The sequence below is a fragment of the Dermacentor albipictus genome, chromosome 2 (genome assembly GCF_038994185.2).
Source record: "Dermacentor albipictus isolate Rhodes 1998 colony chromosome 2, USDA_Dalb.pri_finalv2, whole genome shotgun sequence".
In the NCBI taxonomy this organism is placed as follows: domain Eukaryota; kingdom Metazoa; phylum Arthropoda; class Arachnida; order Ixodida; family Ixodidae; genus Dermacentor; species Dermacentor albipictus.
The window spans coordinates 160,849,423-160,864,381 of record NC_091822.1 but is presented as its reverse complement, the minus strand read 5'-3'; the positions used below and the strand labels follow the sequence as shown (position 1 = coordinate 160,864,381).

The following is a 14,959-nucleotide window of genomic DNA, read 5'->3' as shown; positions in this document are numbered from 1 at the left end:
CCCTCAGTTGTAAACTAATACCTTCGCCCCCTGTGCCCACATGTAGGCAATTGCATAAGGCCATTACCAAATTTGTGCACTCAGCAATGCTGGTTAAACGCAGACAGGGAAACTAAAAACTGTGTAATGAGCTCTTTGACAGCTATCCATTGTGGCAGTCAACTAAACTGGCACCATGGCAGCCCAGGGTAAGCAATGAGAGCAAAGGATTGAGCACACCCATGTCAGCTTTCAATGCTCACTCGCCTTCAAACTGATACAATACTTTGTTGAAGCAGCAATATCATGGAGAGGCTCAACACACTGTACACAGCTACACGTCTCGGAGAACTGTAAGCACCGACAAGCATGGGTGTTGTTGTTCACAGCTCATAGGCAGCCTTCCAAACTCAAATGTCTCAGCGGACAATTCCCTAGGAACAAGACTTATTGGCAGTGAAAAGGAAAAGGCAGTGTGTCACGCTCAAAATTACAATACAGACAGGGGCCATCACTAACAGTCCTGAGGTCTGTATTGAACAATGCTGCAAATTTTGGAATGGGGGGCTTGAGAGCAGTGGAAACTTTTCTGGCAGAAGGACAGAGAGGAAGGAGTTTCACTCTAGCGGGACTCCTCACACATACCTTTCGATTAGATAAGCAAACGAGGCATGCGGTTCTCCTCTTGTCATGCAATCTTCGAACTATCAACTATCAGTAACTCATGTCTGATTGATATGTCTTGCAGTGAACTACATGGACCGGCAGTGGCTGCAAGCCACCTGAACACAGGGCCAGTATAATGTAACGGTTCCTTTCACTCGCTTCCACACCTTTCTTATCCACTGCTGTCGACCGGCCGATCGTGCTCATATAGTAGGCAGAACCCTGCCTGGGCCACTGACAAAATTCAGAAAAGAAATGGACTGCAAAAGAATGGCTACATTATCCAAGCCCTGATGCCTCAAGATGCCAGCTCAACAAATTCAATGATGGTCACTTTTGCTACAATATCAAAGCAACTTAAGTACCTGTACATTCCACCATCCAGTAGTAATTTTTACACTGTTCACTGTGCAGACTTCTGGTATTCTTTTAGTAACGTGAAAACATTATATGTCCCAGAGGCGAAAAGTCCAGCGTGATCAAGCGATGGTACCAAAAATGGCTGATGGCACAAAGAGTAAAAACAAGTAAAAAAACGCTCACACTGGCGTCACATTTCTCAGGGAGGTTCTTGTAAACACAGTAAATTAATGCCTTTGAAGGCAAATTTCAGTCTGGGTGGGAATTGAACCCGCCATTCCAGGGTGTGAAGCGAGTACAATTCCCCGACACTACGGCGGTTCCACGGTTCTGGTTGACTAAAGGTCTGCCTAGTGCGTTTCATTGCACACATCGTGTCGCAGCCAGTGCGGCCTAGTGCATGCGTCGTAGGACAAGTGACAGCACAGCCAATGGGGAGCAGGTGACGTCAGCGTCTTGTATGACCTCAGCAATAATACAGAAGATACTAAATGGTATAACAGCATTGATCAGTAATATAGATAATTTATGTGAACTGAAGTGAATCACAGCGAAAAGAAGTTAGGACAAGCTAGAGCAAGGTTAATTAAGGTAGAGTAAAGTGAATTAAGGTGAAGTGAATGAAGGTGGGGTTAAGGTTTATTAAAGGGTAACCTCAGCGACTTTTCGATGTCCACTGAGCATAATCAAATTTTAAATATATGTTCTCTTTTGTATTGATTATCTGTGCCAATTGAAATGGCTGCAAGCCATTTAGTTTTTCTTAAAATGAATTTTAAAAATTGGTTGAGTGTTCCTGACTCAGGCCCACAAATGTATGAATTTTTACTGGCCAACCTGCGTTTGCCATGTCAGACACTACACCACACTTCGCCCAGAAACTATGAAGCTGGCTCCTTTTTTTACGAGATGATGGCCAAAATCATCACTTTGACAGACATGATAACCAGTGCTTCTCTTTCTTGCCGCAGCACAATGCCTTAAGCTTGGGCATGTTAGCCTCTTCGTGTGGCGGCAGCTGGTGAAAACCAAACAGCGATCCTTCAGCGCTCGTGCTGTCACTGAAATCGCCAATGTCTAGTTCGAAAGAGCTGTAAAAGCTCCCCATGTGGTCAGGAGACATCAACAACTTCGTTTTTTTTTTTTTGTCATTACCATGCCCTGTGTGTTTAGCACGCATTCTGCATGTTTACATTATGGTAGTGTAAGATCTGACATCATCGACAACTAGTCATGACGTCACACGAAGCACCTACCTGTTCTGGTTTTGGTGCATCATTCATTGGTCATTTAAAGTTCTTAATGAGTTTCTTAGCAAATTGAAGCAATGCCATTTAAAGGTTTGAATGCGAAAGCATTCAAATCCACTAGTGACTTAACCTTACATGATTCGAATGTTTTCACATTCAAATCACAAGAATAATTGACAGAATTTTTTCCTATACTTCCCTTGTTTTACTGGTAGTGAATACAGTTCGGTGCCTCAACAACAAAATGATTTGTTTACAAAAGAATGTTTATCTCGCAATTATGTGCACTGCGCGACCTTCACAACGAAGTGACCCGTATAATGAACGATTCTGGGGGCCCCAAGCGCTTCTTTTTAAGGGTGTTCGACTGTACGCATGTTCGACTGTATGATGATGCGTGCATGATGTACCTGATGATCGTTCGAAATAAATGCCAGTTGGAAGTTCAGCGCTTGTCCTGTCATGTGTGTCCCTTTCGTCTTCATCTTTAGTGCGTTTTTATGAAAACTGTTAGGCAACCACGTCTTGAATAAGTGACTAAACACTAGTTGTAGAAATAGGTTCATATCAATTCAATAGCTGAGAAAACCTAAACTATATCTTGCTACAGGTGGTGCTGATGTTCACGCAGTTTGTGTGATTTCCTTGCTATTGGTTTCTTAGTCAAGCAGAAGCATTAGATTTCTTTTTTTGAGAATGCTTTCTATTAATGTTCACATTTTCTTAAGTGCAAATACGAAAAATGTTCACAAGGCCAATATTTACACAGTGTGAGTGCTATGACCTTTCAGCCAGCACCTGCTTGCCTCCCAGTCTTTAGTTAATGCCAACCTATACCCTAGGTAGCTTCTGAAAATTGCCATTTTAACTTTCTTACTGAACTTCAAGCTTGCCAGCAGCACATAAATTTTTATGTGAACTCAACACTTTTTTTTATTCTTGATAATCTCAGTAAGACCATGACATTACTGTGATTATTTTCATTAGCCAATCACAACTTGCCCACATTCCGCAGATGAACAAAGATGGGAAAGTTGTTTGTTTCAATTTTTCTCTAGTTGCTAGTTAGTTCTTAGAACCATTACACAGAATCATTACATTACCCAGACCCTGGGCTCACATAAATGGAACAGTCCGTTTCACTCTATTCCTATCATCCACCGCTCACAAGCGGCCAATCCTGGCAATAACACAGGTGAAGCGGTGCTCAGACTACCGAGGGGGTACAAAAATAAATTGCACTGAAATAAATTCATTACTTAACCCCAGCAATTTTTCTAGACATAAGCAACATGTGAAAAAACAAGGTTGTAAGAGAAGCAGGGCAACACACTACCCTCTAAAGTGCCTCTAAAGTGAAAGGTCACATGTCAACAGAAAAGCTGGAATGCAGCTTTTCACACTGACAAGTGTCACCGAAATGAGTGCTGTAATAATTTAGACCCGAAACAAGATTTTAACAGATTCTAAGGATTAGTTTTATATGCACCAATAAGTGCACAGGCACAAAGGCACTGAAGCTTTCCACAGCTCCCAGTAGCACCAGAACATGACTGGTGAGCAGAAGCGATATTGGACAAACACCATTCGCATTTGCAATGACATTTCACTATGTTTATTGTGAGACAAAGGCCGCTGGGTACCAACTTGGCAGCTGCTCATTACCGAGCTTTAGCTCTGGATTGGGCAAAGATCAGTGTTTAAAACTCAAACCAGCGTCTTATGGCACTTCGAAATCATGCCTCTTCTTTCGTCCCCCTTTCCCATTCTAGCAGCTGGTGTCAGCAATGCTAGTAGGATAAACAAGATATTCACAGCATCCTCTGGCTGGTGAGACTGACCATCACGTAACCAAGGGATGGGAAGTACTATGCCGTAATAGGCCAGAAATCTATTGAGGTCAGAGAACCTCCTTGTCCTCACAAGGTTACAAACTAAGCCAGCCATTCCAGGGTTCATGAGCTTCTGCTTAGCTATTGTTTATGATAGTGGACCACTGCTCTGCTCTTATGTCAACATAGGACACAGACTATATCTGGACATTAATTTTTAAATGTCTATGACACACTACAAAAACACCATATGCCCACTATATAATAAAAAATTGTTTGCTAAAGTGCGCTCTTATTTACTGAGATTGGTTTTACTGTCCGAGAGCCCTAGAATCTTTATGTTATAATTCGTTAAGTGCGCTGTTCGTCGGAAGCTAAAGAATATAAGAATGAAACTGTAGTAGCACCAAGAAACGTGGCTTGAAACTTTGAATGCGACTGATTAGGATACAATTTGGACCCTCCATCAAATGAACTCCTTCCCTGCACTGAAGCGATCATTTTGTTCCAACATCATAAAATCTGACCCATCTGATGATTCTAAAGAGGGATGCATGTACACAGTAAAGAAGTGATTTGATAATACCGCATTGTTTTTAAACATGCAACTCAGTGATTACAGTTGGCATGCAAGTAGTGATTGTTGAGAACAAATCAAACAGAAATGCAACAATGCTAGAAGTGAATCGAATTATTGAACAGGTGTCTTCATCAGCAAAGACTCTTCACAGTACACCATAGCCACGCATTATTAAATAAAGTTTATAACACATTCTTCTGAGCCAGCTAACATTTACATATACATTCCACACTAAAGCATAAATGGGTGCCAGTTGTAATGATGGAGCAAGAAAAGCACTTATACTCTAGTAGGAACGTTCACTACTGAGTGCTGCCACTATTGTATATTGTAGTGTTGCAACAAAGTTCATTCATACTTAATCCGAAGCGAACACTCAGGCGCAGAATCCATAAATTGTACCAAACAATACCCACTGCCACCTGCCATACTGAGCAGAAGTTGAGAGCGAATGATCAAAAGTCTGACTCCCTCAGTGACGAAGCGTCCTCTACTGTGCAATTTCTAAGGTTATATGTCCACTATGGCCACCCGGATGAAGAGTATCACATGTTTACTTCAGTTCTATGTTTGACTGTGCAAATTTGGTGCAAAATATTCAAAACCTACACAAAAAATATTCAAATTTGTAAATAATAGCTATTTCATTTGAGGATCAACTTATATAAAACAATATTTGATTGTGTTTTGAATATTCCTGCGCCCCTAGTAATTACTCCGTAAAAAAAGTATTCCAAGCATATTCTGAACCCATTGTGTGCCATGTCTCCCAGTTAAATTTTCGCCAGTGTAAGCAGAAGCAATGAAAGCCAACACTTCAATACCTGTACTGTTCTAACTCATTCATAAAACCTTTCATAACCTACCTATGCAGCAGCCATAACAAATGTATTAATTATGAAATGCATGCATCTGGAGGCAGGGTTCAAAATACAAGTAGCTTGCAACAACTTGATTTTGGCAAGCTGGTTCATCTTGTAAGTATAATGAAGCGGTGTGATGGGACAAATACAGAAACGTACACATAACTTTGACTGTCTGCTAACTACATTATATTTGACTATAAATGACTGGTGTTTATCCATTGAAATTTTGTTGGTAGTCAGCACTAGTACTGTTCTGCATGTTTTCGTATTCATCACATCATGCTGCTTTAATATACCAACAAGTAGCTTGTTTAAAATATCTTGACTGTGCTCACATTTATGCAACAGACATTAGTTCTCACAGAACATTCTTATACTAAAGAAACAAACAATGCTAAACGAGCAGCTGCATCAAAAAGATTCGAAAGTAAAGCTGAGTCACAGCTGCGCATTAAAAAAAAAGAAAAAGCTGCAAAGGCATGGGCACACGTCATCCACGTGTATAAATGCCACAACACACAGAGTGATCTACACATGTGTGGTGTTTCCTGCCGTCCTGCCACCTCTGCCTTCTATTTTCTACTGACAACACACTTCTGACATCTGTCCATAACACAATGACACGCAGGCACGAGTCTTGGAAGGTTAGTATTTCTTTGTCAACGTGACTGCCTAGCTTCTTTTTTTTAAATCTATAACTGATTCCTCAAGAGTTGCCTTTGTCGACTGAACAACCGTACATGTACCACCAAAATGTGGAGAAATGCAACCAGGAAAAAGAATCGAGCTTAACTGTCTCAACAGAAGTAATTGTTCCCTAGTGTAATGCAAAATCATTGTGTAGCCGTTTTCTAAGCATGATGCAGTTCTTAAGTTCCCAGGAGCCTGAATGTTGAGCACAACACAAGAACAACTTTGGTTGCTTTGAGCCGATTTGTGTTTTACTTTACACTGATTCTTCTGCATTCAGTAAGTGATGCTTAAGATTTGTACAAGAGCAGCTTCCTTATGTTAGGTAATGCTCGGTATGGGAGATGTTATACATTAATTTTGAACTTTAGCAATGGGCACATATAACCTGCAAAGTCTTTAATGCAGCGTGCTATGAGAGCTGCCAAGGCCCTAACCTGTACTTCTGTAGTTGCGATTTCAGTAACAGTCGTGAAAGAAAACAATTCCGAAAATGATCAGCTCCAAACTTAGGATTTTGTGATGCACTTAAACGTCACTGAAGTGGCATTAGAATCCATTGACGATGCACAGTAAAATAATTTACTGCAAGATTTACATAAAGCCATCATGTGGCAAACAACACAATAAAGCAGGGAGAACTTCTTTTCTCCACTGCAGGCTACCTATGAACACTGCAAATGTAAACAGGCCCATTGCGAGGCAAGCAAAACTTTCACCACCCGCTCATAAGTTCATAACCTTCACAAACATAACCATTAAGCTGAGATCTCGTATTCACAAGTGAGGCCACAGTAAGTCCTATATGTAGTCACAGCAATTCCTAAGCTATACAAAAATTAGTTGCACAGTTCTAATAAAATACAGAGCGCCATATCTTAAACATTTATCACGAGTCTACAGGGTGAAAAATGTATAATGTAAACGTGTCGTCTAGAGAGGGCCGTTACATAAGGGTTTGATTGACAAATCATTCATTTAGCAGAAGATTTATCAAGACATAAAAAGCAATAATAGAGAAAAGCATGTCATTTCTTCCATGCCTCCAACAAAATGCCCTTTTTATCTGACTACCCGGCAGCTGTCCATGTTGCCAATGTGGTCAACTTTACTAATTGTTTCATTTGTTATTTTCCCCTGTATTATAATACATAATTAGTTTTTTTTTTTGTTCATAGCTAAATTCATATCACATCATGAAGGGTCCTATTAAAAGGAGTGGTCTGGAGCAATACAGTGGTACGCAATAAAGAGTATAAGGGAAGATATCAGTGTAGTTTTCCCATAATACCAAGCCATTTTGTTTCAGCAGATTGTGCAGTACTATTCAAGGGATAGACAAAGAATATTAAGATTTACTGCTCACTCTTTAATCAATTAATAACCGTGTCTGTTGGCTTCATGTGGTTGCCCCAAGGGACAAAATTTTTCACAAACAAAAACATATTCTGATGAACAAAGAAAAGAAGTCACCCACCAGGATAATCAAATACTAAAATACCAATCCATAAATCACGAATCCTGTCATCACAATCAATCATACTTGCATGTTAAAATTTACCTATCAGCTAGTCAAGGGCACCTACAACAACGATGCATCACACACAGTATTCTGTTGCTAATGCCACAAGACAGGGCTATCCTCTTACTGTAAAACCATAAGCTCCAAGAAAGACCTGCAATAAATATTCCCCTTTAGTCCGAGACCCATTTCTGCATAGTATTGGCGGCGAGGAGTTACGGAGTCGCCCTCTATCGGAAGCGCCTCGCTGGCGTAGTATGAGGGATCACGTGGCGCGCTCCTCATAGGTTTTGCTGTCAGCGCTCACTGAAAACACCACGCGCGAGCGCTCCCGGACATTTCTGTAAGTACTTTCGAAACGAGAGAAGTTTCGTACTGTCTAAATAATAATCGTGGGCAAACTGAAAGCACACAATCGTTTACAGTCGCTATCTCTTTACCGAATACGTACAGTGAACGCCACTGCGCGCGGTCGCCGCGAAGGAGTCTCCTGAACCGGCTTGTTGCGTGAAAGGTAGGTAAACGCTGAGAGCAAACTATGTGAAATATGTTCTTATAGTGTTTGTATAACTAAATGGAGCGTAATAGAATGAAGCCTCAATGCAGCGATCGCGCAGATTCGCAGCGACCGACTGCGCGTCTGCATGCTTGTCCGCGCACTGTTTCGCTTTCCGCGCGGGCGCGTTTTCGCGACGTGCCGTGAGCTTAAGGCCGCAGAATATGAGCATTTGACAGTATACAAGCAACCATTGTTGCGTGGGCGCTATCAGAGCTGTTCCAAAATAATTTCATTGTACAGACTTCGACGCCTACGGGACTGTGATGTGCCGTCGCGACGATTCAATCTTTTTTTCTTCTAAATTCTTTGACCTTTCAATACTATTTCTCGAGTTGCGTCGCACTGTATGTTTATCGGCGTTCTCAGCGTGCAATTTCCCGCTGCTCCTTTTTTGTAATCCAGTGCATTAATTCATAACACAAACATGGCCATATGCCATGCTTTCTTTAAATGTGCTTCTTACCGCTGCCTTTCCACTCCACTGAACTTGCCAGTATCTATAGTATCGACAAGTTCATAGACTAAACCGTCATGACATTAGTCGGGCAGCGGTCTCGGGCGAGCGTCTCAGTGCGCGTTTTCAGAACATCGCAGACCGGGCGCCGTAGCAGAAATCTTCCTTGCGTCTGTGCTTGCTGCATACCCGAGTTGTAGCCGATGACTGTTTGCCGGTTTTATGTTTCGCGAGCCAAGCTTCACACAGCTTCTTGTCCTGCGGCTACGTGCGAATAAGGCTGACACCGGCCTCCGTTACGTGCGTCCGGCCATGCGGCACCGAGCAGTAGCCTACCATGTCGCGCGCCTTCAAAGGCAGCCAGTACCTATCGTAGTGCTTTCAAGCGTTGTAAAGGAGACACTCGAAGCGTGAAAATTTCGCCACTAAATGAAAACCGCAGCGTACGAGGGAATTTAAGCTCGTTTTCAGCTCGCTTCGGCGCGCCCGAAGCAGCCGACCCGGCCGCTATGTCCACGTGATCCCTCCTAGCACGTCACGCCGACGGTGGCGCCAGCTTTTCCAGTGGTGGAGCTCGAGGCCAATAGCCTTCACGGTAACGGTGCAGCCCACAAGTCAATGACATCTTTTGAAGCACAGTTACATTGATTTATATGGCATATTTTGCTTGCACCAAAAAGCATTCCTGTTTACACACACTGCATGTAGCATTTGCGAGTGTTTGTGAGCACCAGCATTCAATAATACTGGCTGCCAGGCTAGTTGGTGATGTATTGTTCATGTCAGTATTACAGTACACATACATGCAGAAGAAAAAAACCTACAAGGGATAGGATATAGTGCAGCATTTTGCCCTGGTCACTTCATAGTTTCTTCCTGCAAGCATATGATGCAACACTGCTGCGAAGAATGCACAAACATTGCTATGTAGTGCATCAGCGTTCACTGCTGCGTTATTTCTCATTCCATTCCGCATAATTTTTTGCGCTTTAACTGCTACGTACCATCCTGCTATGATCTGTCGTTAAGGCTGCAGTATTCATAAACCAATGTAACTTAATAATATCCCCCCCCCTCCAACAAAGTACATGGGTGTAGACAGTATGAGAACTCCATCCAGCTGCTTCACAATGCAGCACGAAGGAACACAAGCATACAAAAAGCAGCCTATCAGTGCATAGCAAGCAGAGAAGGAAGCGAATGCTGACAACACCATGTGGGATTTTCCAAACAGGACAAAATACCCATCGCTTGGCATTCCTCCACAAAAATATACAAAAGCAAGACATAACCAGCTACTGCTAACGTGGAAGGTTGCAATTATAGAAGCTTCTGATAGGATACAAGCAGCAATTTCAATCATGCTGATATGTCCTCACAGACCACAAATCATTTCACAGATAAATACTCGTGCGATGATGATGGGTATGCAAGTTAAATAGGCATGATGTGCTTAAAATACGGCCAAGACCAAAATAAGCTCACGTTCAGGTAACGGATTTGGGGGCAACCATTTCAATTTAGAAAATCTTTTGGCTTGAAACCTCACAAAAATAGGATTAATCATCTTATGGCACATGGAGGACTGCAGGTACTGCCAAGGCCTAGGCACCATATAGAAGTCTGATGCTTTCTTCAAGTGCACAAAAGAAAACCTTACCTGGTACTACTGTAATGCCTATCTTTCTTACAAGCAAGGATTAACCAAAATTATGGTTATTGTCTTCCTAAGCTAAAACAATGTGAAAATAAATCCCAAGAATGCAAGTAGATTCATTGCCATACACTTGTGGAAACATGCTTTTTATTAAACACAAATTTTTACATCCATCACGTAAATACTAGTACATCCAGCTTACATCAAGCTTGCTCGAGCCTCTTCTGTGACAGCTTTGTTTTTTTTTATATTATTATTATTTTCATTCACTAAGTCTTATCCAATTTCATAGTCTACAGGCGTGCTGAATGAAGGAGAACACACATTTAATGCTTCTAATTTCATCAAAGCAGATAATCCTGCCGTCAGATCACATTCAGTGAATGAAGATGAGGCACAGTTCATGTAACTGGCAACACTGAAGCTGTATAAGAACATTTGTTTCACTTCTTTTGTAACAGAGAAGTAGACTTTTGTTAGTAGCAGTATGCTGAAGCATACCTAGAAGTAACCAGACATACATTTCTTACTACAAGCTCTATGATGTAAATGTAACTTCCACTAACATTCAGTTAAATCGCAATAATCGATATCAGTTTGAAATGGTAACTGGTCGGATAAACACATCAGGTAACTTACCCAATTAACATAGGTTGTTTCAATGAACATACAAGCATGTTATAATGGTTTTGCTTAAATGTTCATTCCCAATGAGTGATTCCTACTTAGACCAGCAGTCCATTCTACAAAGCTTACAGGCACATAATTATATGGCTCTAATGAGACTTCCTGTTGAGTTCTGATGGACAAGGCACAGTTGATACAGCAGGTGTGCTTCCGGTTGCTTCATTATCAAACCAGACTGTTAAACCACCAGCAAATCCCTAATAAAAAATTTTTGATATAGTGGAGTTGGGGTCTAACAGCCACTAAACAAGAACAGGAATTAACCACATGCTATTCAATTTTGCAATTAAAAAGCTGTCTGATCTTTCAATACAGAAGACACATTATATGTGAATTTCTGTCATTAGATACTAATATATGACAGCCATTTGGTACTAAAATACAGAAGTCCCAAATGTTATGCACCCTGATTCAAGTGTTACTAATATAAGAATTTGCATCATAGGATCACATCCTACAGTACCATTCACTACTGATTGGAGAGCCCAAACATCACATTCTCATAGAATAAGCCTATCATGCCAGCACTGAAAGCAGTTGCTCAAGATAATGATGCTGCCCCACAATAAGCAAAAGTGGATAACAATACCTAATGATTTCTGAGTGCTGCTTCACACAACATATGTATCCAATTTACTGTATACCATGATAAAGTACTGAAATTATTGTAGATTCCAATAGAGTAATCTAATGTGGCAGACCAAACAAAGTAAAAATTGATGAATGTACTCAAGCAAAATAGTAACCTTCAGAGCTCGAAAAGTGTTGTTCAGAACTGTCTTGCAAAGAACAGAAATCTCCGCTGAATAAGTCGGAGTTCCTCATCGACGTCTGATATCTTCTCTCCATACCCAAGACATCCAATTCCAGAATTATAAATGCGCAACAGTTTGGCTGTTTCACTTAAATCACGATTCTGGCAGTTTCTTATGGATAAACTTAACATAGACAATTTAAACCTTTCAGATGAATGGCCGAAGAGAGTGCAGCAAACAAACTACTTTCAGGGCTTTGAAAATGTACTTCATCATCATCATCATTTATTTTTCCTTAAGGACCCCTGTCGGGGTATTACATAAGGGGGTGGTTACAGAAGATAAGGATAGAAACAAAGATACGGTTACAATTTCTCACAAGACTCAGCCTGCGGATTCGCATTAAAACAAACAAAAAAATGTGACTAAAAGCTAGACTTAAGTCGAGAGACAACAGAGTAGGAAAGAGCGTTTTTCACCTAAACAAGCAAGAACCAACTAAATAGCGGGTCCTGCTTTCTGTTCTGTCTGACACCCTTTCCTCCTGTTCTGTCGTTTCTTTATATCGTTTCAGATTCTTTGATACCATAACAAATGTGAAATAACTGGTTCAGCAACAAGCAGTGAAAGTGCACATAAAAAGTGATCCACCTCACAACACACAATACATCTGTTTTTATCATACATTCAACACACACTGGGCTTCACCAAGTCCAATTCCAGCATTAGGAATGCCAGGACAAGCTTAAGTGTTGTTTTCCTCCTAGAAATCGCAGCTGAACACTCAGTAGAGCATCGCTCCGAGAAAAAAAAAATTAAAAAAGCATGTTACATGCTTTCCGATCTAATTGGCCATGCCCGACAACGCAACGGTGGAAGTTTGCCAGTTTTCCTGGGGGGAAAGAAGGCGGAATTCCCGAGACAGCGCGAGACGAACTAGACGTGAGACCGTAGAGACTGAGATTTTGTTTTTTTGCTCTTCTCGTGCCCCAAGCTTCCTCCACCGCACTTGGGAGTCTCGAAGCAGCACCCAACAGGACACGGCTTCCAGCACTCGACTGCGTAATCTCTCCATGGGTTCCGCGCAACGAATGAATGAGGCAAGCGGCGCCGGCAAGTGCTCGGCGTACTTCCGGCTACCCCGTGCGCCCGCAACCGCTGATGATCAAACCCCGCTGAACGAAGCCGCGCTTGTCCTGTCGAAGTGTCGCTCACTCAATCAAAACAAAACAAAAAACGCGACACTGGAAACGAACCTGGCTCATGCGCAAGCGAACAGAAATACCCAGCGCCGAAGGTCGGTCGGCCTGCCGGCCGAAGTCCAGGGGGGGGACCTGGCCACGTCGCGACCACGCCTAGGAGGAGCGTGAACGCGTGCGATTACACGAGCAGCAGCAGCAGCCGCCGCCGATTCCCGCCTCGCTCGGAAACCGCGTACGCCCAACTGCGGCTTGTCGCTTGGTAGCTGCAGCCCGGCACGGACGCGCTCCCAAGTCGGCCGGGCCCGCGTCTATCGGCGAGCATGACGTAAACAAGCACGGGGTACACCGGGAAAGCTCGCAAGGCAATCGGCGAAGACACGGCAGCGCCCGGCGATTGCCGCTCGACTGCGTCACCCGTTCCGTCTCCCCCCAAGTTCGCGATTCCTTCTTCACTTCCACAACACGACAGTGAAATTATTTCACAGGCACTATCAGCCGCGTGTAAAACATGAAGGAAATAGATTACACACGCGCGCGATCGCTAGCCTGGCTGCTCGCAGGGATCCCAGTTGCGAAGGCGAGCCCGAGAAAAAAAAACTGCGCGGCGACGGACGTCCTTTCACGTCGTCCGCTATCGCCCAGGTCGCGACAGCGGCGCACAAGGCTGGGCTTCGCTCTGTGCCCGAGAAGCAAGCAAACAAGAAAGCTATTCACAGAAAGTCCCTTGTGCGAAGCGATCGCCGATAACCACGCTGAATTCGTCACCACGCGCTCTCCAGGAACGAGCAGAAGACTGCCCCGGCGCCGACGAAGCCGCGAGCGCTTGGCTTCTTTTTCGAAGTTACGATGATCGTGCTCCGGACATTGCCGGCTAGGCAAGGCAGTGTTGCACATGTGGTCTAAACGCTGTTACACTGCATCTACAAGCGATCAACGACTTTTGGTGCACCGGAGAGTTGTGTGCAGTTGAAAAACTTTCTCGAGTACGCGTTCATTCATAGGCAACCACGAACAAGCGAGTCGATCGGGCACGCTCGTGAGCGGTCCCGATGTTTCTAGCGAGAATAACTCGGCTCATCTGTAATGAATTTGGTGGACGACAACGGTCACAACGGAGTGAATTGGCCGAAAAGCGGCATTTAATCGCAAGTCGCCGGCACTCCGCAAACTCGGGGAAAAGGCACTTCTACTCGAGAAATAAACAAATGCACACGATCCGAGCGTTAAAAAAATCAGCACTTTTATTTACGGCACCGTCTGGATTTTACAGCGTGCGAACGGTAGCTGCCTGTCACATGGCACGCCGCAACGCAATTCGAACAGGCAGCAGAACGAACAAAGACTGGGCGTCCGCCATATTGGACTCCGCCGAGGAAAAAGTCGGTTGTCTTACCTGATTGAGATCAGGTTTTACGACAAGAGCGTTCCCATCGGAAGCTGTAACTGTTCAATCCCACGAGATGAACATCCCATGAGACCTATGACACATCTTGGGATATTCCGCACGGTTTCGCCGTCATTATTTTTGTCACAAATCTTCGCACTACACAAAACTTATAAACATCCTCCTACCCCTCTGTGGTAAGCTCAAAATGGCCGCCCTGCGCCGCCGCACCGAGCATGCGCAGGGGGGGAGAAGCGCGTGACGTTCGAAAAGAAACCAACGCTTTCCGGTTTCCCGGGACAACAGCTCAGCGTTGCCGGACGCCGCGCGGGAAATTCGTCGTTCCAAAGGACGAAAAGTGTTCTTGATAACCGAATGGATTCCACAAGACGTATAAATCATTCTGGTGTTCCGTTTTCTTTGCTGTATTTCTCATTAGAAGTATGTGTCTTCAATTTGCAGTAATACTTTACTTCGCGTTGACAGTAAATGAAAGTGTACTCCACAACTTTGGCA

At 43.2% G+C, this 14,959-nt stretch overlaps 1 protein-coding gene across 4 annotated transcripts in view; it reads right to left on the bottom strand.

The window, feature by feature from the left end:
- dom (domino helicase) overlaps nt 1-14,675 on the bottom strand; it is a 124,610-nt gene extending 109,935 nt beyond the window's left edge. For 3 of the 4 annotated variants that reach the window (XM_070534220.1, XM_070534221.1, XM_070534223.1), the window contains exon 1: nt 14,453-14,675. The gene's annotated coding sequence lies outside the window, so the exon portion shown is untranslated. The remainder of the gene's footprint in view (nt 1-14,452) is intronic. The other variant, XM_070534222.1, reaches the window with a different exon arrangement.
- Nucleotides 14,676-14,959: the final 284 nt, after the last annotated feature.